Source organism: Callionymus lyra, chromosome 6 (assembly GCF_982586985.1).
Source record: "Callionymus lyra chromosome 6, fCalLyr1.hap1.1, whole genome shotgun sequence".
NCBI lineage: Eukaryota > Metazoa > Chordata > Actinopteri > Syngnathiformes > Callionymidae > Callionymus > Callionymus lyra.
This window is the reverse complement of record NC_141823.1, coordinates 22,691,939-22,716,284: the sequence shown is the minus strand read 5'-3', so window position 1 is coordinate 22,716,284 and position 24,346 is coordinate 22,691,939.

Sequence of the window (24,346 nt, the reverse complement as noted above, 5' to 3'; positions counted from 1 at the left end):
CATGTTTGACTGCCCGACAGCATGACGCCGATCTGCTGACTCTTTCTTTTACCCTCGTCCACAACATTCATCTGGAATTTTTTTTAATGTAGTTGTTTTACTTCCCTTTGAGTCTTTGTACTGTTCTGAAATATCATGTAAAGCATCGTGATGACTACAATGTAAGGACAATATTGTGAAAATTTGAACAAATATTTAAGCAAAAAACGAGCAGAACTATTTACTAATTCCACAGTTGAAGCAGCAATACGTAAGATTGAATAAAGCGTTTCTGGAAACTCCAGTTTCAGAACAGTTTAACTTAAAACTGTCAATCATGTGTCAGTTTTTGGTTGTTTTCTTTAATAAGTTAAAAGTCTCTCAGTATTTCTTTCTCTGACACAATGAGTGGCTCGTCTAGAAAAAGTTCTACTACATACATTAAGGTAAAAACTGTGGAAACTCTGTTTTAATTTAAATGTTTTCATTAGAAAATGTGCTTTAACCCTGTCCACTTTTCTGGAGATGAAATCTTGTTGACCATAACCGCATGCACTCTGCTGTGATTGGTCACAAATCCCTGAAGTCTCCACCTCCAAGGAACTTGTTGTATAAACAAAGCGGGCCTGATTACAGCTGGTTGAAGGAGGAGTAACGACCATTATTACATCATAATGGACTCTGCTCTCGTAACCTTTCATTCGCCCAGGATTTCAGACCAGGGAGAACTTTATAAAGTAATAAGTTCAAATCATGGTCATGATGAGAGACTTAGTGAATCTTGGAGAGGAAGACTTCAACATTTGAAACATGTGAGTCAGGAGAGTTTTCACCTTTAAATCAAATGTGTCACAATCAAGGCCAAATCATCAATTATTTGATGTGGCCCTCAGGATGGTTGGCTGACACACAGGAAGGTTAAAAATCATGTTGATATCATGACCATAAAAAGATGCCATTCTTTAAGACATGGTAAATATCTTGTATCTACAACTATTCCAGTTCAACTGATGTTGAAGAAAAATAATTATGGTGAATGTTATTATAATTAAGATGTATAGAGCGTCCCAGAATAAAAAAAAACAGAGGTTGACACCCCTGGTATAAATTAAACGAACCATTACAGGAATTATAAGAAGATAATAATAATGTCAGACTGATACGTAGTGCTGAATTAAACCAGCCATGTCAAATTCAGGACACATCCAGCACACGACAGTTATTCTTGACAATTATTCCCATTATTCACTGAGATTAACGTTATAATTCCCGACTCATAAGAACGAATATCAATCCAAGTGCCGGACAAGTCTACGGAATAATTGGACGGCAGCTGCAGAAAGGCTTGTTCTAAGCATCACTATCGCTGTCAAGAGGTCTGCTGTACGACACCATCTATCCTTCTCGCAGCTCCAGCCCTTCACCCACTCAGGCTTCACTGCCTCCTCTCAGAGGAAACAAGAGAGAGAGCAGGTGTGAAGTGAGATTAAGAGACCTGGAGGAAGAGAAGAGCAGAGTGAGAATGACAAGAGTAAACAGAAAAACATGTTCATCTATTTTACATTTTTTCTCTAAGCAGTAAGATACAAAATGCAGTTTGTTTATTTAGAAGTTGGACTAGTTTTTAGCTTACAGCGACATTTCGACATCAGTTTTACTCAGACATTGAGGGCCGGTAAATACAGTCAAGGGGCCACATGTGGGCCCCGGGGCCCTGTTCTCTTCCATAGGCTGCAGCTTTCCTACTGAGGATCACTCTTCAGCAGAAGATTTAGCCACTTCTCTACAGCACTCTGGTACATTTCTTGGCAGACGAACACAGACGAAGAGTGGAACTATGTTTCAGTTTCAGCCCGGAGGTAAAGTCAATGAGAACTTTGCTGAATCTGCAGCTCGAGAAACATGCAGATGAAGTATCAGCATAGTTTACTTTAGGCTGCCTCTGTGTTTGCCTCGCGAGCCTCCGGGCGAGAATAGATGAATTTCAGATATTTGCTCAAGAGACAAACTGTCTTTAACAGCCAATAGTACAACAAAAACACACTTTCCTTTGTCTTGTTTGACATCACCAACAGAAACATGTGGATCCTGCTAATAAACAACTCTTCTGCTTCAACTAATGCTTTCTCCTCACAGCGAACATTATCAAGACCATCTGATACTAAAAAACTATAGGCATAAAAATGTAAATAAGAAGCAGATTCATGAAGATTTTGTTCTGGACAACATTAATGTAACTGACACAACAACATCTGACTTTAAATTCTAAATTAACCCTTAAATATCGACTGAATCGTGTCTAATCGTCTTGGAATTATAAATGCTTTATATTTGGATGAACGTTTTAAACATACTAATGGAACCTTTGATGGTGTTTTCTTGCCAGATTTCTTAATGCAAGACCACCTGATTTCAAGGCCGAAATAAAGTTAAGGACTTCACAGGTTTGTATATAAACGACAGAGGTTATATGTAGTGATGGTTTGATGAAGCTTCATGAAGCAGTGTCATTATTTTCAGAGTCCACTAGATGGCGTCCTCTGCACTATTTTCCTTTGTTTTGAACGATTGTTTAATGAATAATCACTTTATTTTTAAACTGATGGCGCCACCTACTGCCCTCTAAACAACATGAAACTGCTTCATGAAGCTTCTTTAGACCATCACTAGTTATATTTAAGTGTTAATATATAGTTTCCAAACTAAAATAATGTTTTACACAAATAACAATAAGGAAATGTTTGTGACAGATGAAGTAAAAATTCATATTTGTTGGTAACAAATTATGGATCGCCCACACTGTAATACTAGCCTTACCAACTTTTTTCCTCAGTTTCTACTCAGTTGTGAGTCAGTTGTTGAGCACTACTGCTCCCTACTGTCCCATTGACACTTTCAAATGTGTCTATTCATGATATCAATGATAGTTTAAGTTGTAAAAATGTGAGTTAATAATGTGATTAAGAAGTGAGAGGCAATAATATAAGATTCAAAATCAATTACAACAGAAGTTGAAATGAGCTGCTTGGCGGAGGTCTGCACTCTCTAAGTGTTCTTCTTCTCCTCCTTCAAGAGCCTGTGAACAACATTCCTCCAAAACAGATTCATTTCAACATAATGTTCGAAAAAAAAAATGTTGTTTGTAGGGACAAGGAAGAGGTGATTAAATTCTGATGTTTTTTCCATCTGGATCCATGGATGTTTTGAATAATTTGTCACTTTTGTCATATTTTTTCACAGAGCTGCAGGACTAGCCCCCTTTCCTGACGCTCCTCTTCTGAGTTTTGTGGTTGCAACTGAAATAAATGTAGTTAATAATATTGGGTTAAAAAACATTAGAGTTGTAAATGAGCTGCTTGGGGGAGGTATTCTTTATCAGTAGATCATTTTGATAAATGGACAAATTTGAGATTAACTTAAGAGTAGTTTGTAAAATATGACTGAACATGTCTGGAGGTAAACTTCAGTGGAGAGTAAACGTCTGTTAGATGTTGGAAACACAACAGTCAGAACCAACAACTCCTTCACCTGCACTGAAGGCTATTGAACCTGTTCATTGTTTGTGTAGCCGCAACCCCTCGTTCTGTCAATGGACAACCGGTTGACAAACCCAGACGGGAAAACCCGGATAAACTGACATCTTTCAGCTAAACTCCGTCAGCGTTTGTGGGTCGAGTAAGTCGCCCCTGCGAGCTGCCAGCGTGAGGATCTGGCAGAGATGCTGAGTCGTCACAAAATGGACAGTTTCTAATGACAGAAGCAGATCAACAGATCAACTGTGTGTCTTTGTCAAACAATGGAGCCTAAAGAGTCTGAATTCCTACCTTTTGTTTTTTGTGTCTTCACCAGCTTTATGGTCACACACACACACACTCAGAACACACACACACAACCCTCCTGCCCTTGTGTAGACTTGGCTAATATTGACACTGCCAGGCTTGAACACTGCCACTATTGAGTTTGGCTGCTCAACACAATGTTTGACTAGTATTAAAACAACGGTCAGAGAACACCGTGTGGACACTGAGGTCAGACGCTCGCAGCCTGTGGCCGGTACAGAAAGAGGAAGAGCCGATGGCATCTGGAGACACATTTATAGTGTTGTTTTAGTGCACCAGAGGTGTGCGGCTCACACAGACGCTAACACAACTTTACCGACCGGCCCATCAGGACAAAAGTAGAAGAGATAAAAGTGACTTCAGTAAGCTTTAATATTGGAAGAATGGTAAACTGATAAAAATGAACCTGAGTTGAGATTAGGGGCGACATAGCTCAGATGGTAGAGTGGTTGCCTGCAGTCCAAAAGGTTGCAGGTTCAATCCCAGCTCCAGACAAGCTTGTGTCGTTGTGTCCCTGAGCAAGACACTTCACCCTGATTGCTCCTGATGATGAACTTGGCGCAAGTGTGCAGCCTACTCCCATCAGTATGTGTGAATGGTTGAATTTCCCCTCGCGGGACTAATAAGGGATTCTAAAAAATAAAAAAAAAATAAAAAATAAAATAAAAAAAATAAAAAATAAAAAAACCGATGAAGCAACTATAAAACTGTAAGTACACAAATATATCAGGTACCTTGGTCAAAGGTTGGCTGTTTAGTTAGGTTAACATTGACTTTAGGCAAAATTGAGTTTAATATACTTCGATTTGAATTAAAATTTTCTTGTAAAAAAAAGAATGTTACTTGTGCACAAAGAAGGTACGTATTGATGCAAAAAGTCTCTTTTTTTAAGATATGTTTTATTAGTTTTACGAACACGGTTTAAAAGAGTTGACTTTATCAAAAGTCAGTCTCATTTCGGTTAATTTTGAAATGTTTAAATGGTGCCCATTATGATAATCGACATTTAATTTGTTTATTGATGAAGTTAATATTTACTTTTTAGTTGAAGTAAATATTAACTTCATAAAAAAACTGAGCAAGTAAGTCACTCAAAAGCTCATCCTTTTTACACAGGCCCTAAGATACAAGTTGTATTTAAAAGTGTATTCAGTAAATATTTTTTTAATTTGCTTAATATAATTTGTATTCAACCAACACAATGTATCTGCATTGTTTTATTAAACCAGTGACATTTGTGTGCAGCTCTCGATAACATAAAAATATGTCCAGATATATTTAAAAAAGGAAAACTGTTGGAGGTGAATCATGAAACGCACATTTTCAATGCCATTATACATATAAATCTAATATTTTTAGCTTTTTTTTTACTACTTTTTCTACAATTTAACTTTTTGAATTATGTATCTAAATCATACTAAACTATATGTGTGTTTTTTTTACTTTATACATTTCTCATCATGAGTATTACATGATCCTCTAACACATAGTGTTCTGGCTTTTACAAAGACGCTGTTTATTTAGGTGAATCTGAGATAGCAGAGGCCTGATAGATTAAACTCTTACAGGAGCTCAGGACTCAATGAGGAATCTTCCCGAGAAAAAAAAAAAGTAAAAACGTACGACCCAGTGATATGGAAAAGATCAAAAAACTGTACAAAAATAACGTGTTTGTTTGTTTTTAATGTTAAAGTCAGCGATTTGAAAAACAATAACATATTTGCTAGCTTAGCTTGATAAGATCAGTTGTAACATGTTGTGTAGATTCTAATGTTGAATGTATGTGACAACTCTGTGAATTGATCAAATGTTTACCTAATTTGTTTATTTCAGGATAAAAAATAAATCGAATTTTATTTCAGCCAGTTTGAGAAATCATTTACTCACCACAGCTACTACTTCTACTGCCTTATTCCATCAATCTCAGTCAAGATGGCATTTTGTGAATGGAAGAATCAAAGTAGAATTAGCAAAACTGCTCCATTTAAAAAGATGTTATTGGAGAGTAAAAATGTTACTTAGTGCTCGACTGCTCTATTAAAACGCCTCTTCTGTGCGACTGGAGTGAGCCGAGGCTAAAAAGAAAAGCAATTATCCCTCTTTCTAAAAGCCACTTGGCCATCTCTGCTGTCAGTGGGTGAGCAGCTCCACTCATACATGACTCATTTCTGTTCATTTTCACCCGCCGACTGTGAGAGCGCTCCCACCAGCCCGCCGGCAATTATACCCCGACTCTCGCCGCACTCATCCGCTCCATCTCAAGTCGCCTTCTAATAACCACAATTTTGGATTCAGATCCAGAGCGAGAGAGCCGCGGTCGCACTGGTGGAGGTGGAAATGACTGCATGTCAGACTCAGATATACGACCTGGTCAAATGAAGTCATCATGTGCCAGTCCTGACCACGTCTGCTGTCGGGCTCGTGGAAAAACTAGCAAAACATAACGCATAACACAGAGGTTAGGATACTGGAGTTTGAAACATTCTTTGTGTGTTTTCGTGGGGTTTAAAAAGAACAAGCTCCTTTCTTATCAGCTATCAAGACTCATTTCCTGTTTAGGTTTCTGTCAATTTAAAGTGATAGTTCACCAAAGAAAATCATATTTCACTCATTTTCTACTAGCCCTCATGTCAACTAAGGGATTGGATTCTTTTCAGAGTAATATGTTCCTTTTTTAGAGATATATGCAGAAATGTCTGTATGAAAGTTGCAAAAAGACAAACTTAAAAACATCCAAATATTTCAGTGGAGCTTGTCTGTAGCGTCCATCTTGTATTGAAGCCTCAACATGTGGTATTATTCTGGAAAAAAATTAAAAGAAATCTGCATTTTAAGTTTGTTTTGTAGCGGATGATGCTAGGCTAGCTGCTAGGCCTGCTTCATCTTCGTCCAAAAACACACTTAAAAACATCCAAATACCTCAATACTGCTCGTCTGTAACGTCCATCTTGTATTGAAGCCTTGACAAGAGAAATAGTTCAGAAAAACATAAAAAACAAGTATATATTTTAAGATTGCTTGTAGCTGAAGCTATTCGGCTAACATGCTACACAGACAGTAAACACATTTAGTGTTTCCTGTATGTGTAGCGAATAGCTTCAGCTACAAACAATTTTAGAATATATTCTTGTTTAATTTTTTTTCAAACCTTTCTCTTGTCTGGCTGTGTTTACGTGATAGTTACAGACAAACAGTTTGGAGGTATTTGAAAGTTTTTAAATGTGTTTTTTCGCACAAGAAAGATGTTTGAAAAGTGTGAAATACAGACATATATTTATGCCTAAAGATCTAAAAAGGAATGGATGACTTTGAAAATAATCCCAACGTTTAGTCCACATGAGGGTGAGTAAAAAATGAGTACAGTTAATATATGGTACATTTAAATATGTGTACATGTTTATAATGGTTTAGTGAAAGGTTTGGATATGGAAGGGCCTCGCTATAGAGAGAATAAATGCAGCGATGAAAAGAGGGCTGTCATTAATATCACATCACACTCGAGCAGTCGTATTGGTGGCAGTGATTTCCGGTCACGCCGACAAGGTTTAATAAGGCATAATTGGAAATAAAGGAAAACTGGCTAAATATCTTACCGCGCAGCGGGTGGAGGTGAATCCTAATTTTCCTCTGGAATGATAAACATGGAGCAAATTTACATTTTAAGCACATAATGTGCTGCAGCTTTGTGGAAATCATTAGTTACACACTTCCTGGCAATTATTTAGCTATTCCAGAGCTCCGTGTAGCTGATGATAGGACTCCGAGAACGGCTACAGTATTTATGAGAATCGCTCACCCAGAGCGCCAGATAAAGCAAAGCAATAACGTGTTTCTCAAATTCTGCGTCTGCTAATTAACATTGTGAATTCAAGCAGAAAGGCGCTTTTCTTTGATGACTTTAATTGCCAGGATGTGTGAGCCACAATTTAACGGCTGCTACAGAAGAGCTGCTCCGCCGCCGTCGATGACAACGCTTCCTCACCTCAGAGACTCGGGCGGGATTCTTTTTTTTTTTTAAACGTTGCAGAAGAAGTTTAGCTCAACCTGCGCCTCTGGGATGATTTCGTAGACTTAAATGAGTTTCCTAGCAAGGTCAATTATGAAGCCCGGCTCTTACATTTTACGCTTAGTTGACTGTTCCTTTGAGGGGGAAAATACAAACTTTGACAAATTGGTGAAACTTTTTCTCAACAAAAGGAGTTGAGATTTCTATCTTCTGTGGTGTTTTTAAAACTCAAACTTTGTATTATCGGTTATGAACCCTGTTAATATAGAAGACCCTTTTGGGATGAGGGTGACATTTTACATTTCATGGGCAAATAATCGACTCCACATTATCTAAAGATAAAGGTAAAAGATGGAACTGTTTAAAAAAATTATGACTTGTTATAGAATTTATACATCTTAAATATGTTTGTATTTATATAATTTTTTTAGTTAGTCTTTCTCCTGTTTTGTCCCTCTAAATGTGCATTTTTGAAAATATAGATACATACATTTTTCTATAAAAGTGAGGGACGTTCAGATTTAGTCTGGGCCACATTGTGTGACGGTTGTAAGGGCCCATTAATCCAAAATTTGTTGTATTAACTGAGCTTTAGTATGATAGGGAACATTTAAATTTAAATAATAATTGAAATCACACTAACAAAAATTGATTGAATATATTCAGTCATTTTATTTAATGAAAATAATTTGACATGTATCTTATCAAAACAACAAAGAAAATGAATTCAAAACATTCAGTGACATCATAAATTAAAGATTTTAGGTAAAGTTGTTATTTTTATCATGAAATTTTACCTGTGAAATACATTGTATTTAGAAATATGATATACAATCACTTGTTTTCAAAGACTGTCCCCACAAAAAGGTAAAAATAAAAGAAATATAGGAGGTAAAAAGGGAAAATAAAGTTTTTAAATATATTAACCCTTGTTTCATCTCCCAGGCTTCCATAAATATGCAGTGGTAGAGGTCATACACCTTGACCCAGAGACAACACAAGGGATACACGTTTGTTTTGTTTTTAACAATATATTTGTCAAAAGAAATACTATTTAAAATGTAAACATTTAGTATTTAAACAAGAATTCAAAATCATAAACAATCTATGTATGAAAACATGAAAATAAATGTGTTTAAGGATATTATATTAAATGTATTTAAAGTAATAGTAAGGATTATGTAGAATTGAATAGACTTTTTCCTCCATATAAATACTACAAAATAATCCCGCTTTATAAAACCTCTGACCTTCCGAATGGAAGTGAACTTTTGGTTCACCCTCACAGATCATCGACGCGGCTCTCTGAGCAAACGTTGGAAATCATTTGAGCCGATCCTCAATTCCGTTATCATCTCACCAGGACCTGCTGTCTCCCTCGTCCTCCTCGCCGCCACCCTGATGTTAATGAGAGAATCCATCCACGCTCACAATTACGGAGAGTGATTCACCCCGTTGTTGAACTTCCCGTTCTCTGCTCCCGAAACATGCAGCAGCATCTGTAAATGGAACAATTAAGATAATTGACTGTACAAGAGCCATTAACAAAGCTGCTCACAGCTCACAGCACCAATTAGATTCATTCTCATAATGGAAACGCTCGTGTTGCTCTGTTGTTTCTCATTTGCCCTTTTCATTTGAGCTACGTTTCATTTGGGAGCCAAAAGCATCTGAGATGCTCTCAGAGGTCAACGGAGGAAATCCTCTTGATGCTCAGTGTCACATTTGTTCCCATAATAATATTGTTTTTATTATTATCTCATTGACACAAGGTGAATTCTGTCCACTCAGCATCAGGAGCAAGAAAACAGTATAAAGCTATCATTTAAAAAAGCATAGTTTAAAACAGATGAGCTTTTTAATATTAACTTAAAAAATATGGTAAGTAACACAACTTAAGCACAAGTAGCTATTAGGTCGATTAAAGTGTTCTTACTGGCAAACTCAGTCTAAACAATCTTTTTCCTGTATTTCAAAAAATGCAGCTAAAAACCATTAAGAACACAGTAGACAACACTTGCCTGGTCTCTGTTTGAATAAACGTTGACAAGACAATTATTTGTTTCAATAAGACTTATGACACGTGACAAACTCAAGGCCCAGCTGACTCATTTGATGTGGTCCGCAGGATGGTTGGCTAAAAATCAAATTAGATTTGAGTTCATGTTGGTGATCTATAAATATGCTAGTCTAAACATAGAATAATTGTTAACATTCTAAACATAGATTATGCATGTCTTTAAAGCTATCTTTTCAATACATTTGATTTTGTCAAGTAATTTCCTATTTATCTCCTGGTTTTCCCTTGTTTCCTGGCAGCTTAAATTGTGTGAGTGCACCTCCTAAAGACACGGGCTGCTGGCAATCTGCAATTATCCAGCCCTTCATTCACACTGGATTCACCGTGGACCGGCGTCAGCTCGTACAGCTTCGGCCTGGAATAACATCAACTCTCCGTTGTTCTTTGTCAACTCTCCCCCGCTTTTTTTCCTCTTTTAGTTGTTAGTCCATCTCACTACCACCTTGCTCTGGAATATTGCTTTTTTGGTTGGTTATATTGAACATTAGATGAAGAGAAATTACTCTGCTTTTTGTTACCATCTTGTGAACCTTTTTAGTTTTGCATTTTGTTTAAACTGATGTTTGTGAATTAAATCTTGTTTGCTCGTTTTACCTCATGTTTGCTGCACTGTCTTAACCTCGTAGATAATCTTTAATGTCAATGTTACTTCCAATAAGTATGTAAGTATTATTTGTAAAGCTCCTTTCACACAGCAGGGTCACAAGGTTTAAACCGATCAAGCAGAAAATTATGTGTGAGTGAGTGTTTGGAGAAGGAGAACTAATGAAAAATAGTATCTCAATCAGACTTCTTGTTACAGACAGTGCGGTCCAAGACCTTGACTGCCTTTTGGGCGCTTCTGTGATGGAGTTAGACTACTCTGGCTTAAGAGAAAAAGTTCACCTGTAATTTCTGATAGATCATATTCATTTTGAAATGTAGAAAAATTGGATCCTAAAAAAAACAGGTGATGAATATAAAACACTTAAAGTAAAAAAAAATCTCACATCACTTGTATAGTAGTTTAGGGCCACTTAAATACAATTATTAGGCAGCATTTGGCCCACCAGCTACACTTTCACAGATATTTAAAGGTCTCATGCTGCACCATCCCATTACTAAAGACATACAACATATTTTGTTGACAATTTCCCCTCTTAAACCGTAGAACCAAAGCCACAAGTCCAATTCATTCCCAAATAAATTGAAGCTCCGGGCCGAGCAGGTCCGTCTGCCAGGGAAAGGAATGCTCACAAAGTGGCTCCACTTACTGGACATTGGTTTAGCGATAAAAAATAATCAAGAAAGACAAACATACCAAAACCACACAGAGAATTTATAAAACATATTGCTTGGCAGAGACGGAGTAGGAGTCCACAGCTGGTTCAAGTTTGTCCTGTTTCTGACCATCTGCAGTGAGAGCCCCTTCATAACGTCTGAAACTGAAGACAAACCAAATACCTTCTGAGTCAACACGGCCTGATCCCTCCTGTGGGAGGAAAACAAATAAACACAGGCTTACGCTTGGCAGCCTTGACGAATCCACTGAGGAATTTCAAATACTCCAGAATGTATTTTCCATGAGCAATGTTTGTGATCAAGGAGGTCAATTTAGAGAGGAAAGAGGACGAGGTAGGTAAATATTTTCACCAGAGATGCTGCTGAAGCTCCACACTGACATGTGACCAGCAGTTAGAAAATGTCACTTTTGATTGGTTCAGACATGAAACTGATGACCTCGGATCGCCCCCTCGGATTAATCCCTCAAACAATATAAACACACACGACACACACACACTTAATATTCAAAGTATACTTTAAAATAACTGCTTACATTCGACAAACCAAAACACGTTTCATTTTAAAGCAACAATAAGTAACATTTTCAAATTGTTTTATTTTTTCAAAATTTCTATAAGGATGGTTTCATTTTCAACAGTCGTGTAGTAGAACTTTCCAACTATTATTTTAACAATGTTATTCAGTATGTCTGTGATTTCAGTTTGTTATTTGACATTTGTATTTGAGTCTGTGTCATGTGATCACCAAACTAAACCACAGACAGTCGGTGTGCACTTCTGCACTTACACTTAATATTTTGAGTACACAAGTGAATCTACATTGAACAGTGTGGGAAAGTGCACACTCAATTGGCGCACTGAAACGGCCAGAAAATTGATTGTGGATCGATGGACACTTTCCACCCTTAAAAGTGCAATTAGAAAAGTGCGCAATCTAAGACATAGTGTGTTAATATGAAGTATAGAGGGATTTTTTTCAACCAGGAAGATAAAACCAAAAACGGACAGATCTTGTTTGTAAACTAATATACATACAGAAAATTGACAACAGGGGGAGCCAGAAACACAATTAAAAATCCTCTGGATTTGGACTTTAAGAGTTTTCAATGTTTTTGTTTTTTTTTCATTTAATTTACCAGGAATGAAGCGATATTTGGTACGGTTTTCCACATAAGGTATGGCAATGAAATACCAACATAACAGCAGATTAATAATAGCAGTAATAATAATAATAAAGTGAAAATAATCTTTAATCTGCTTGCATGAATAACAGTAAAATACTAGCACAGTATACTGTGTATGTGGCCCATGTGAACATTTACAGGAACTCCACTCACACATCTCCAGTTGATTGAAGCTTCATGGGTACATGACGTTACTCAGAAAATAATCAAGACCACGTTTTCTAAATACATGTTGAGTTTCTGTATTGCACATGAAAATTTTCATGAAGGAAACTGAAATGACACACCAAATAAACATTAGACTTACATTTCTGTTTATGTCAAAACCAGGTCCATTATGGTACAAATACTTGTTTACATATACAAAAGGCTCGTATATGTGAGGTATGGCGGCGCAGTGGTTAGCGCGGTCACTTGCAGCAATAAGGTTGCTGGTTCGCTTCCAGGCCAAGCCAACTAGTGACCTTTCTGCGCAGAGTTTGTATGTTCTCCCCGTGTTCTTCACTCCGGTTTCCTCCCACAGTCCAAAAACATACATGGGTTGATTGGTAACGTGGGGAAATTGTCCATATGAGTGTGTGTGCGTGAATGGTTGTCTGTCTTAAAAACAAACAACCAAAACAACAGACAAAAATGGAATGAATCAAAAAGGTTTAATCATAAGAACAAGAACAAAAACTCAAGGGGGACAGGGAGTGACGATTATAATCTGACACCTGTTGCTGCAGGAGAGGTGGCTTTAAGATGGTGATTGTGTGATGAGCTGCAGCTGCTGTGAGAGCAACAGGCGCCGAGGAGCTCAGGAAACAGAAGGGATATGCAAAATAAGTTTTAAAATAAAATCATGACACAAGACATTATAGTCGTCAAAGGGAACAGACGTTATTTCTGCATCTATTCTACTATAATTCCTCTTTACAAGGTTGTTATTTTAAGTTAATCTGGGGTTTTTTTGGCAGTAGTTTATATTTCTTAGATGAAGATACATTTGTGGACTTCTTACTATTTTCGGAATAATCTCACCTTGTTTTTTTGTTATTTTCTGGCTGTTTTTATGAATAAATAAAAAAACAAAACAAATTAGAACCTCTTGACGTGTGGCCTCCAGAGTGCAACAGGCATGCTCTCCTATTAAAACGTGTTAAACTGGCCTCGGATATTTTCAAGTCTTCTGTCACTTCCTCTCAGGACTAGATGGAGCTTCTAGCTGACTTTTAAAGGGCAGAGCTACTTCAGAAGTCCTAAATCACTGAAGCTGCCATTCCCGCCTTTGTCTGTGTCTTCATTCTAGGAATAGTTCTAAGTTTGACATCCTAAATAATAAATCACACATGACCCTTCTGAGTTTTTTTTTTGGTTTTTTTAGAATCATGTGTCTGACTTTTTCTGGAGGCTCTGAAATGAAAGTGTAGTCAGAATATCTCACAATACATCAAGTGTCGACATGCTGGAATACACAAATGAGTTGAAGAACTCAGACCTGAAATATCTCAAGAACAGAAGTTCATCGTCATCCCAATGGTGAAAGAAGTATTAGCGCTCATCTTGAAATATCATCATGAGGAAGACGTTGGTCTAGAGGTTCTTTTAAAGATGACGATGAACTGGAGGGATGCTAGCTTGTTGGCTACACAGTAACACGTCACTAATAATTGACTGAATACAAACCTATCACTGATGCATCAGAAAGATGAGGATGTTTAATGCTGAACACTGGGATTAAAATAAACTTGTGACCAGATTCAATTAAAGCAGAAACAAGCTCAGGGAGCCACCATGACTGGTTTGAAATGGAGGAGTGAGAATGGTTAGTGCACTGGTGGAGTGAGAGCGCATAAGCGGATTTGAGTGAAAGTGTTCACTTATGCAAAATAAAACTGGTTATCAGGTCTATTTGGTGATTCCCTCGCACCCTTAATAAATCAGCTTAGGCTGCGGACTAATGGCTTCCCTCGCTCCACAAATCTGTGCACTGCAATAACATGCGCCAGAGAGCAGAGATTAATTTAATAACTCTTTAATATTCTCCAGGAAGAAGCGCCGCAGACCGGTGAGTCCAGAGCATGTGCGATAGACTGGGTATGAGGGCAAACTGTGGAATAGGATATTGCTGCCAACTGATTGAATATTACATAATAATGTCATTTATATTCATCCAAAAGCGCCGACAACCCAGACGGGGGGACCGAAAACTTTTTGATAAAAATGAAACAGAGCAGCTCGGGAGAGAGAACAAGATGATAAAGGAGGCATTGCTCAAGGGACTATTTTAAAGATTGAAAGTGATGGGAGGAACCACATGAAGGTGTGCTCACAGCACTGTGTTCGATCTGTTGTCCTTTCTTTTTTATTTGTATTTGTTGCGAGTATTAATCCCTCAAAACACTTTTTTATGTAAATTGAACAAATATTCTGAAAAAACATTATTTTATATCAAATAAAGAAAATGTAGTTTATAAAGTTTAATAAATGACGAATGACTCTATTTTGTACTATTTTTATTTTAAAAAAAATTCCATCTATTTGCTCGAAAATAGATATTTTATATATTTTTTTTAATTCCAAGATTCTATCCATTCTGTCACTTCCAGTTCTGACATCGCTTTGGGATGTTGGGGTACAAGAGATAAAATATCATCATTGATTTTAGTCATCCCTGGTGCTTATAAATACGACAGATGTGTAGTGTAGTATGTGAGTATAGAAGCTGTTTAAATGACCGTTGAAGACCAATCAAGAAGCTATTTTATCAGGTGGTCCTGTAGAGAAGAACTCACCTGGTCAGATGTCAGTGGTGATGATGTTCATGTTATCAACAGAGCAACAGCAACAGAGTGAACAGGCAGACAAGGATTCTCAGTCCTGAGGTGTCTATAAAATGATCATTTTTGAGCTGCACATTATTTAAGGTATTAATTAAGATCTACTAAAGTGTTCAATATTATTGATCCTTGCTACCATGTGTACAAAAATACATTATATGCAATTAATCATCATTGATTATTGAATATACAGTAGCTTTTCTGGATCTTTGTTACTATCAACCCTGATGGCAATTATTCACTTAAAATTCACTTTAAATACAATATTTTTGATATCAGAATCAAATCCAACCTCCGCAGTAAGACTCTTGAACACAAAGTTGTAAAAACACACACTACATCTTGTAATCTCATGTAAATAGTGTTCACACAATGACAAAATAAATTCCTATTTGGTGGTTTTGCACTGAAAATGGCAATAAAAATAATTATATTTCTGATTCTGCATTTACTGTGACTTAATAAGATGAAGTAGGCATGTAAATATCTATGATTATATATATATAGTTGTTATTATTATTATAATTTTCTCTCTAATTAGCTGCTGACAAGTGTTAACCTAAGTGGACACAAAAATAATCACTAACACCGAGACAACAAATGGTTCAAAGGGGACTAGCAGCACTGAGGTGGGGGGGGGGGGGGGGGGGGGGGGGGGGGCGGGAGGTAAACAGAGCTCGCAGACGCTATAATGAGAATCTGCTCCATTTGACAGCAGCCTAGAGCAGAGGTCTCCATCTGTTTACTATTGCTAAGAGAAGGAACTGACGTCGAGAGCTGTGGCGACCGAGACACATGTGGTGGACAACAGTGACCCCCTGTGGCGAGAGTCGTTTTCATGGATATTAACGTTACATTCCATGGAAGAACTCACAAAATTCAAGTTACATAATAACCGTTTAGTAGTTTATTACTCAACAACCTAGTGTATAAAATAATCGATCTTATAATTACACTAAATTATTTTATTTATAAGGTGACTTTTTGAGGCTTCTACTCCTAAGAGAAAACATGTTTTTTCTTGTTTTTAGACAAATGCAGGGCATCTGGAAATAATTCGAGTTTCAGCAAGTAGCACTTTTCTGTCGCCGGTTGGGAGCCTGAAACAATATTTTCAAAAGCTTATTAGCGTTTCATCTATTCTAACTGGAGATGATGGCTCAGGCTATTGGAGGTCACTTTCATGTCACTTCTGCAACCTACAACTCAAAATAAATCAAGAAGTAAACTGGTGTGTTGTTGTTGTTTGGGTTTGTCTTGCTGTCTTACTATTACCTAACATGTATTTTAAAGTATATTTCTACTACGCGCATGTCAAAAGTATGTTATAATAAGATAAAAATAGATCAACAAGATGTTTTGAGGAGAAATGTATTCAATTTTGTACCACATAAGGTTGTCACAAGGACACATTTTGGGACCAAGTTTTACCATTTGACTCTTGTTTGTTTGGTCCATATCTTCAAGCAAATGCTGACTATTTATTAAATAAATATTCTCTGCAAAGAAACTTTAAGGTTGTTAAATCAATGTTTGGTTAAAGGGCAACTGGGAGTAGACATGTCGGTGTGAGAAGGGAAGTACACGGAGCAAACATTGAAGGTGTGACCTGAAGAGCACCAGAGGAACAATGACGTTACAGCTGTCATTGATGTGTGTGTGTGTGTGTGTATGGACTGTGTACACATGCTGGTGTTCTCTCTGTGTCTGTTAGTGTGTGTGTTTAATAAGGGAGTGTGAGAGGCTTTCAGCAGCGTTCAAAGTCAGTCAACAGTTGAGGTCACATGCAGAGGAAACCACGGCTCGACTCCAGACAGGAGCGACACACTGGCCGATGAAAGACGGTCATAAGAGAGCACATGGTTATGAAGGGAAACACAAGCTAGTGTACTCGTTAAATACACTTCTCAGATGGAATGTTGACAACACCATGGAGGCTTAACTGACTCGGGGAGGACGAGAGACTCTACAGAAGGGACATCCTCAACAGAAAGTTATTATTAGTTATATGATTAGAAAAAAACAAAGTAAATTATTTTATTAAAGAATAATAAACTATTCCTGGAAGGAAACATGTCACAAGATGATCCTTAAATAATTCTCTCGACGGTTGTTCTTAACCCGGCCCGGCGACTGTGATGTCATGATGTCAAACAAAGCAGATGTCAGCGCCTCAGCTGTTTAAGAAGCTATTAGCTGTTGGTGTTTGGTTTAACAAAGCAGTTTGTCATGCGCTGTTTGCTCGGGCCTGGTTAAACAAGCCGGAGGAAGAGTCAATGTTTTCACAGGCAGCTGTGAAGAAGAAGGTTGAGATTGACTGATGGACTCACTCTAAGTTTCAAGCCGTGCCACCTTCAAAACAAACCCTCTGTTCTAGTTATTGAGTTATAACACATTCTGGTGGACAGACTCACACACACCTGTATATACTAATGTGTAATAAGTAACTTCAAGACAGAAGTATAACATTATAATGACCCAAATTTTGCCAAACATGAAACAGAAATATGAAATTTAAAAACTGTCGACACATTTTTATTACTGTAAATCAATTCTGTGAATTTCGTTGGTGCATTTTGGCACCACCTACTGGTAATGTTGTGAATTACAGAAGTAACTTTCTGTAGCCATAGATTTTGCAGCATTGATCACTAATCAACTTCTTATTCATGTATTTAAGTTACTTTGTGTGCAAAGTAAACGACACGAAAACACAAAAGCTCACTAAGCTTGTGTTCTAATATCTAATAGCTATTTGCTAAACACAGTCGCTAGCAAAGTAATTTGAGGATAAAAACGATTTCCTTCTTGTCAGGTCATAATAAAGTGTTTTAATTTCAGATACACTTAAGCAATGGCGTTCATTTCATCTGCCTCTAATAACAATTCAATTCATGTTTTTTTATTTTTCCCAAATTGAACAAAAAATGTAATTTATATTATACCTATATCTGCATGATATAATTATTCAATAATTTAATAAATACTAATTTCAATTGCACCTCACGCTTGAAACAGATTCATTAGCTAACAAATTTGAAAGGTTTCTAATAATGTATCTTTAATAATTTTCATTATTATTATTATTAAAAATAAGACTATACAAAAACAGTTTTTACCCGACTGCTGTTTAGATACAATTATTTAACTTCAATATAGTAATTTTTTTTAATTGATTGTTTTTTATTTCATATGCCTTAATTATTTGTATATGCTCACTTTAAATATGTTTTTATTATTATCATTTAATTTTATCGTATTGTATTTAATATTACTATAATAAAAATAATAAAATAAATTCATGTTGTATCCACAACACCACACATAAATCCTGTGTTGGTTTTAAAATACTGGTAATAAACATTTCTGATCCTCATTTGTCTGACATTAAAGAGTGTTTTGGCTAATTATGCATTTTGAAATTTTGAAAAGTACATTCAAAGTAAGGAAATACACTCTTGAGGTTTCATAATACAGTATATTATGAGGCATTTGCTGTGTTTGTCATATGCCCCTGTTGGCATGGTGAAGTTTGGGAACCTCCGGGCAGAATAATCTTTACTGTCATTTTCTTTGCAAGTTTTGGTTTTAACTTTTACCCTTTGAAAAAAAAAGCATACCAACTAAAAGAGCAGTAACAACAAAGACGTCTCACTTAATAAACAGTGAAGCATCTTAATAACAATAACTACAAAAGTGAGGTGTAGTTGTGTAGTTCTCTGAAAAAGTCACCCTGATAACTCCTGATGATGTAATCGAGGCGTGCTGCGTCACAGCCTACTCCCATCACTGTGTGTAAATCTTAGAAAATCTCCACATAAATTTGAAAAAAAAGAAAAAAGAATTTGGTGTGGAAGGACAAAAGGAATTCACAAGATCTTAAACAAAACAACAAACTCATAAGAAGAGTTGAAAAAGAGGCATCTGTTGAATGTTTATGTCATGTCTTTGTTATTGTATTTACAACTGCGTTGAAGATGTTATGTGGAAATCTAGCCAAGAGATGGCGCTGTGGGATACGTTTTATGTTTGGTGTGTCACAAGTATAAATAAAGTATGAGGTCAATAACGGTCTCTAAGAAGAAAAAAAAAGACAACGATGGTGTCTCGTGTTTTTTCTCCAGAGAAGCTCAAAGTAAAGAATAACAATCACACAGCTACGTCTCACTGAAGTTGCCGTGAAGCAAGATACAACACTCAGTAGCATCAATTGTACAAAAAAGAAAAGATAGAATGAAGACAACGTTTTCTGGAAATTATATTTTGTATCTGATTTCAGTTGTGGATATGGGAGAACAATAACGGACCATGGAAATAGCTCTGGTCCTTTGTAAAAGTCAAAGTCAAACTTCAGAATATTTTAGTAGAATTGTCACGATCTATATATCGATCAGGTGGGATGGAATAAATAGAATTGAATAGATAATACAAAATTTAATCGATCCAATAAAAATAGTAAAAAACAAAACAAAACCAGAGTCCAATATCTCAAAGACCAAGAACGGTGAACCAAAAGTCCTCCAAACTGGGAAATCTGAAACAGGAAAGATAAGTAAAAGAATAAAGTACCCAGAAAAAGAAACTTTGATTTTAACAAATATATTTATTGTAGTTTTCACGCCCCTTGATGATGCAGATAAATGAAGCCGGGACATAAGAGATTTAGGTTGACGGCCTGGTATCATCCGCGCAACACAAGCCTAAAATATACATTATACATTGGATGTTTTCAAATGTCTTTTTAGACGAAGACAACTGAGCTACAGTCGCTACATTAAAATGAACAAACAATTTTGTCCATAACTCTAAAAAAAATACAATTACTCTGAAAATAACCCTAATCTTTAGTCGACATGAGAGTAGAAAATTAGTTTAGTTTGAATTTTGAGAGAACAAACTAACTATGTTATTTATAGTTTATTTATATATAGCAAAAAGGCTACGGAGAAAGCAAATATTATTAAATTATATTTATTTTTAAAGTCAAAAGGGGTTTGCGGCTCCCAGGGTTTTCTTTCATGTAAGAAATGGGTAAAACGAAAGTTACGCATGTAACTACGGTTCTATGAGTCCCGGATGACCGCCAGAGGCGGTGCTTCAAGCACTGAATGTATCCATCTCGCGCATGTGCTGTTCGAGTTTAATACCAACAAAGTCACCTGTGACCCCTGATGACCCCGGATAGGGTATATCTTCCGGTGACATCAGAGGATCTGTTCCTGCAGAATCTTAAGTCACAAGGATTCTGAGTGACAGAACGATCTGGCTGTCATCCGGGACTCATAGAACGGTAGTTACATACGTAACTTTCGTTCTATTTCGTCCCTACTGACCGCCAGAGGCGGTGCTTCAAGCACTGGATGACCCATAACAACAAGGTCACAAAGAATCCCAGTACATACCTCATTGAGGTGAAGCAACAGAGTCGGGCAACAGGACCACACCTAATGGATGAGGAGTGGCGACGTTCACCCGATAGAACCTGAAAAAAGTGCTTGGTGAGGCCCATGATGCTGCCTCACAGATGTCCTCCAGGGGTACCCCGCGTAGGGCTGCCCATGACGTAGACATCGCTCTGGTAGAGTGGCACCTCACCCCGAATGGCAGGGGGTGACCACTTCCTTTATATGCGTGGGTAATAACATCCACGATCCAGTGAGACAGTCGCTGTTTGGAAAGAGCACAGCCTTTCCTAGGGCCACCATAGCAAAGGAAGGGCTGGTCCGACCGTCTTATACTTGCGTTTGCAGCTACATAGGTTCTCAGAGCCTGCACAGGGCACAGCAGCAACCTGTCTTCCCCTTCCGGGGGAATAAATTGTGCCACTTGAATGGGACGGTTAAGGTTCATGACCTTAATGACAGAACCTTTGGGAGAAAAGCCATATTTGGCCAGAGGGTAACCCCTGAGCCGTATGAGCTCCACCGCAGACATGACTCACTCACAGACAGGGCATGTAGTTCCCCAACACGCTTCGCTGAAGCAATGGCAAGGAGAAAAGCAGTCTTAGCAGAAACCCACTTCAGCTCTGCCTGAGCCAGGGGTTCAAAGGGAGGCAGACACAAAGCGTCGAGCACCAGGTGCAAATCCCATGCTGGGGCACGCTGTGTGCGTGGGGGGCGTAATCGCCATGCGCCCTGTAGAAAAAGGGAGACCAGTCTGTGGGACCCCACTGTGTTATTATCTACCCGAACATGTCGAGGGGAAATGGCTGCCGCGTATACCCTCAGTGTAGCAGGAGACCGGCCACTGTCCAATAGTGACTGGAGGAACTCCAGAATCTTTGGGACTGAACAGTGCACAGGGTCCTCACCCCTGTCTGAACACCATGCAGTAAACAGTTGCCACCTATTTGCATACTGCAGCCGTGTAGAAGGCTGCAGAAGAAAGCTCTAGAACATTGATGTGCTCCGACCAGTCTCGAGCAGACCACAGCCCATGGGCTGTACGGTTTTGCCACACTGCACCCCACCCTGAGAGGGAGGCGTCTGTTGTGATGGCCTCTCGGCGGAATGCAACCGAACCCATCTGCACGCCTTGGAGGAGAAAATGTCTCTCTCTCCACGGAGCCATAGCAAGGAGGCAACGGTGTGAAACCTTGAGTCTCCTGTGCCAGTGCCACCTGACATCCAAATAAAAGTTGTTCAGCCACCTCTGAAGGGGGCATAGCGACAACAGCCCCAAAGGGACCACGGTGGCGGCAGCCGTCAGTTTGCCTAGAAATCGTAGGAACTCCACGTAATGCAACCACATGCCCCTGCAAAAGAGGGGAAGGAGGCGGAGGATGTCGTCCACCCGCTGTGGTGAAGGCCAGGCCTTCATTGAGACTGTATCGAGTGTCATCCCGGGAAAAATTGTGCTCTGGGAGGGAACTAGGCAACTCTTTGTAGAGTTCACCCTGAGACCTAGTCGAGACACATGGGAAAGAAGGCTTGTGGTGTCCAGGGTCGCCCGAGACCCGGACGAAGCACAGATGAGCCAATATTCTAGGTAGGGCAGGATCTTCATGCCCTGCGACTGCAGGGGCGAAAGGGCTGCCATCACAACCCTGGTAAATACCCGCGGCGAAAGGGAGAGGCCGAACGGGAGCACCCTGAACTGAAAATGACGTCCCTGAAAGGCGGACCTCAGGAACTGTCTGTGGTGTTGTGCTATGGGCACATGAAAGTAAGCATCCTTCAGGTCTATTAAAGTAAACCACTCCTTCCTGGAAACAGTGCGCAGAACCTGTGATGCAGGGCTGAGCATGTGGAATCTCAAGACCTTCAGGAACTTGTTAAGTCCCCTCAAGTCGAGGATAGTACGGAGTCCGCTATCTTTCTTTGTAACCAGAAAGTAAGTCGAGTAGACCCCTCCTGGTTGTAACAGGGGATCTATCTGCTCGATTGCACCCTTGTCCAGGAGGACGGACAACTCCTGGGTGAGGGTTTGGGCTTTTGCCGGGTCGCGTATGATGGTCATATTGACCCGGCCAATGGTTGGGTAGCACCCAAGGGTCCCGGGTGGAAACAGCCGACGGCCGACCCCAATGCCTCAGTGCCGGGTCCCCCGGCCTCGAAAGGCTCTGGGGGTACGACGGACAGTACGTGGGGCCTGAGGTTGCCTAGAGGGCAGCCGCTCAGGGGCTCGAAAAGTCTGTGCCGCCTGCTGAGCAGGCTGTGGACGTGGGCGCTGAGACCTGAGGTAGCCTCTGGGGTAAGCCTGTGGATGAGAGTGGCACTGGGGGGAAGCTGAAGATCCCCTTGGTCTGCCCGGAGGAGGCACACTCCTGCGAAGCCCGGACAGCTGCTGTTGAGTTTGTCTGGCTTGGACAGTTCGCTCAAGTGCCTCTAGCGCTGCAGGTCCAAACAGTTCCCCCGGTTCCACTGGAACACTGCGCAGGGTTCTCCTGCATGCCTCTGTCAGAGGTGATTGTGCCAGCCAAACCTGGCGGCGAGCCTGGACAAGAGTAGACATCAACCGCCCCAGCTCTCTAGACATCAGCGCGAATGCCTGCAGGGAAGCGTCGAAATTATGGACAGAAGCATCCAGTGGGGTCTCCTGTAGGGATGCTGATAAAGCAAGCATCAGGTGGGACATAGAATTACCTATGCATCCCATGCGTGCCGCTCCGTCATAGGTTTTGGAGAGCAGGTCATCCGTCACCCGACACTGGGGACGAGGACACCTCACATCCGGTCTCAGAGCCTCATCAGGTGAGACAATTAACGCAGCTATTGCCGGCTCAACCACTGGTATGCGGCCCAACCCAAACTTGGGTGCATCCTGCATGGCTGCCAGGGTCCGGGCGTCTGAGTTTGCATGAGAGAGGGCTCTAGAGTCCCTCCAGCAATCATGCAACTCCCTCAAATATTCGTTAGATGGAGGCACAGTAAAGTTGACGGGAGCTGATCCGCGTCTGAAAAAAGTACTGGCCGAAGCTGGCTGAGCCTGCGGTATATCCAACTGCAGGCGAGCCAGGGCCGTACGAATGATGGCCCCCATAGAGCTGTCTTCAGAACCAACAGTAGAGCTGTGGGCTGAAGAACGGGAGCCCGCCGCAGAGGCGTGGGAGGCTACACGCTGTGGTACCACCTCCTCTCCATATTCGGCGAACTCAGTGGCTGAAGCTGCCATGGAGATTACATCTTCCTCCGGTTCCAAGATGGCTGGAGGAGGAGCAGGATCACCCAACTCTCTTTCACCAGTCCCAGACTTGAAGGCCAGGAAGAAGGATCTCATTTGATCAACCTCCTCCGTTAATTGGTCCACCTTGGAAGCAAGTCCGGACTCTTTAACCTTCTTCCTAGAAGTGGGGCCTCTAGTCTCAGCAGCCCGCCGTTTAGATCGGCGGGATTGAGCTGGAGTCTGCCGCTGGGCTGAGGTTAACTGCTCAGGCAATGAAACGAGGCCCAACAGTTGCTCTACCTCAGCAGTTCATACAGGGATCTTCTGAAAGACCTTCCCTCAGATGCTCAAGACCAAGGCATGAGGGACACATATCATGGCCATCTTCAGGCTGCAGAGAAGCCATACAGACTGAGCAAGAGTGGCCGCCAAGCATGTTAGCAATGGGCGAAAGGCCACACAGAGAAAGAACAACAAACTCTGGGAGCGGGAGCGAAAACACAGCCTTTACCAACGAGTGTTACACATATGACATAGAAGTATTAC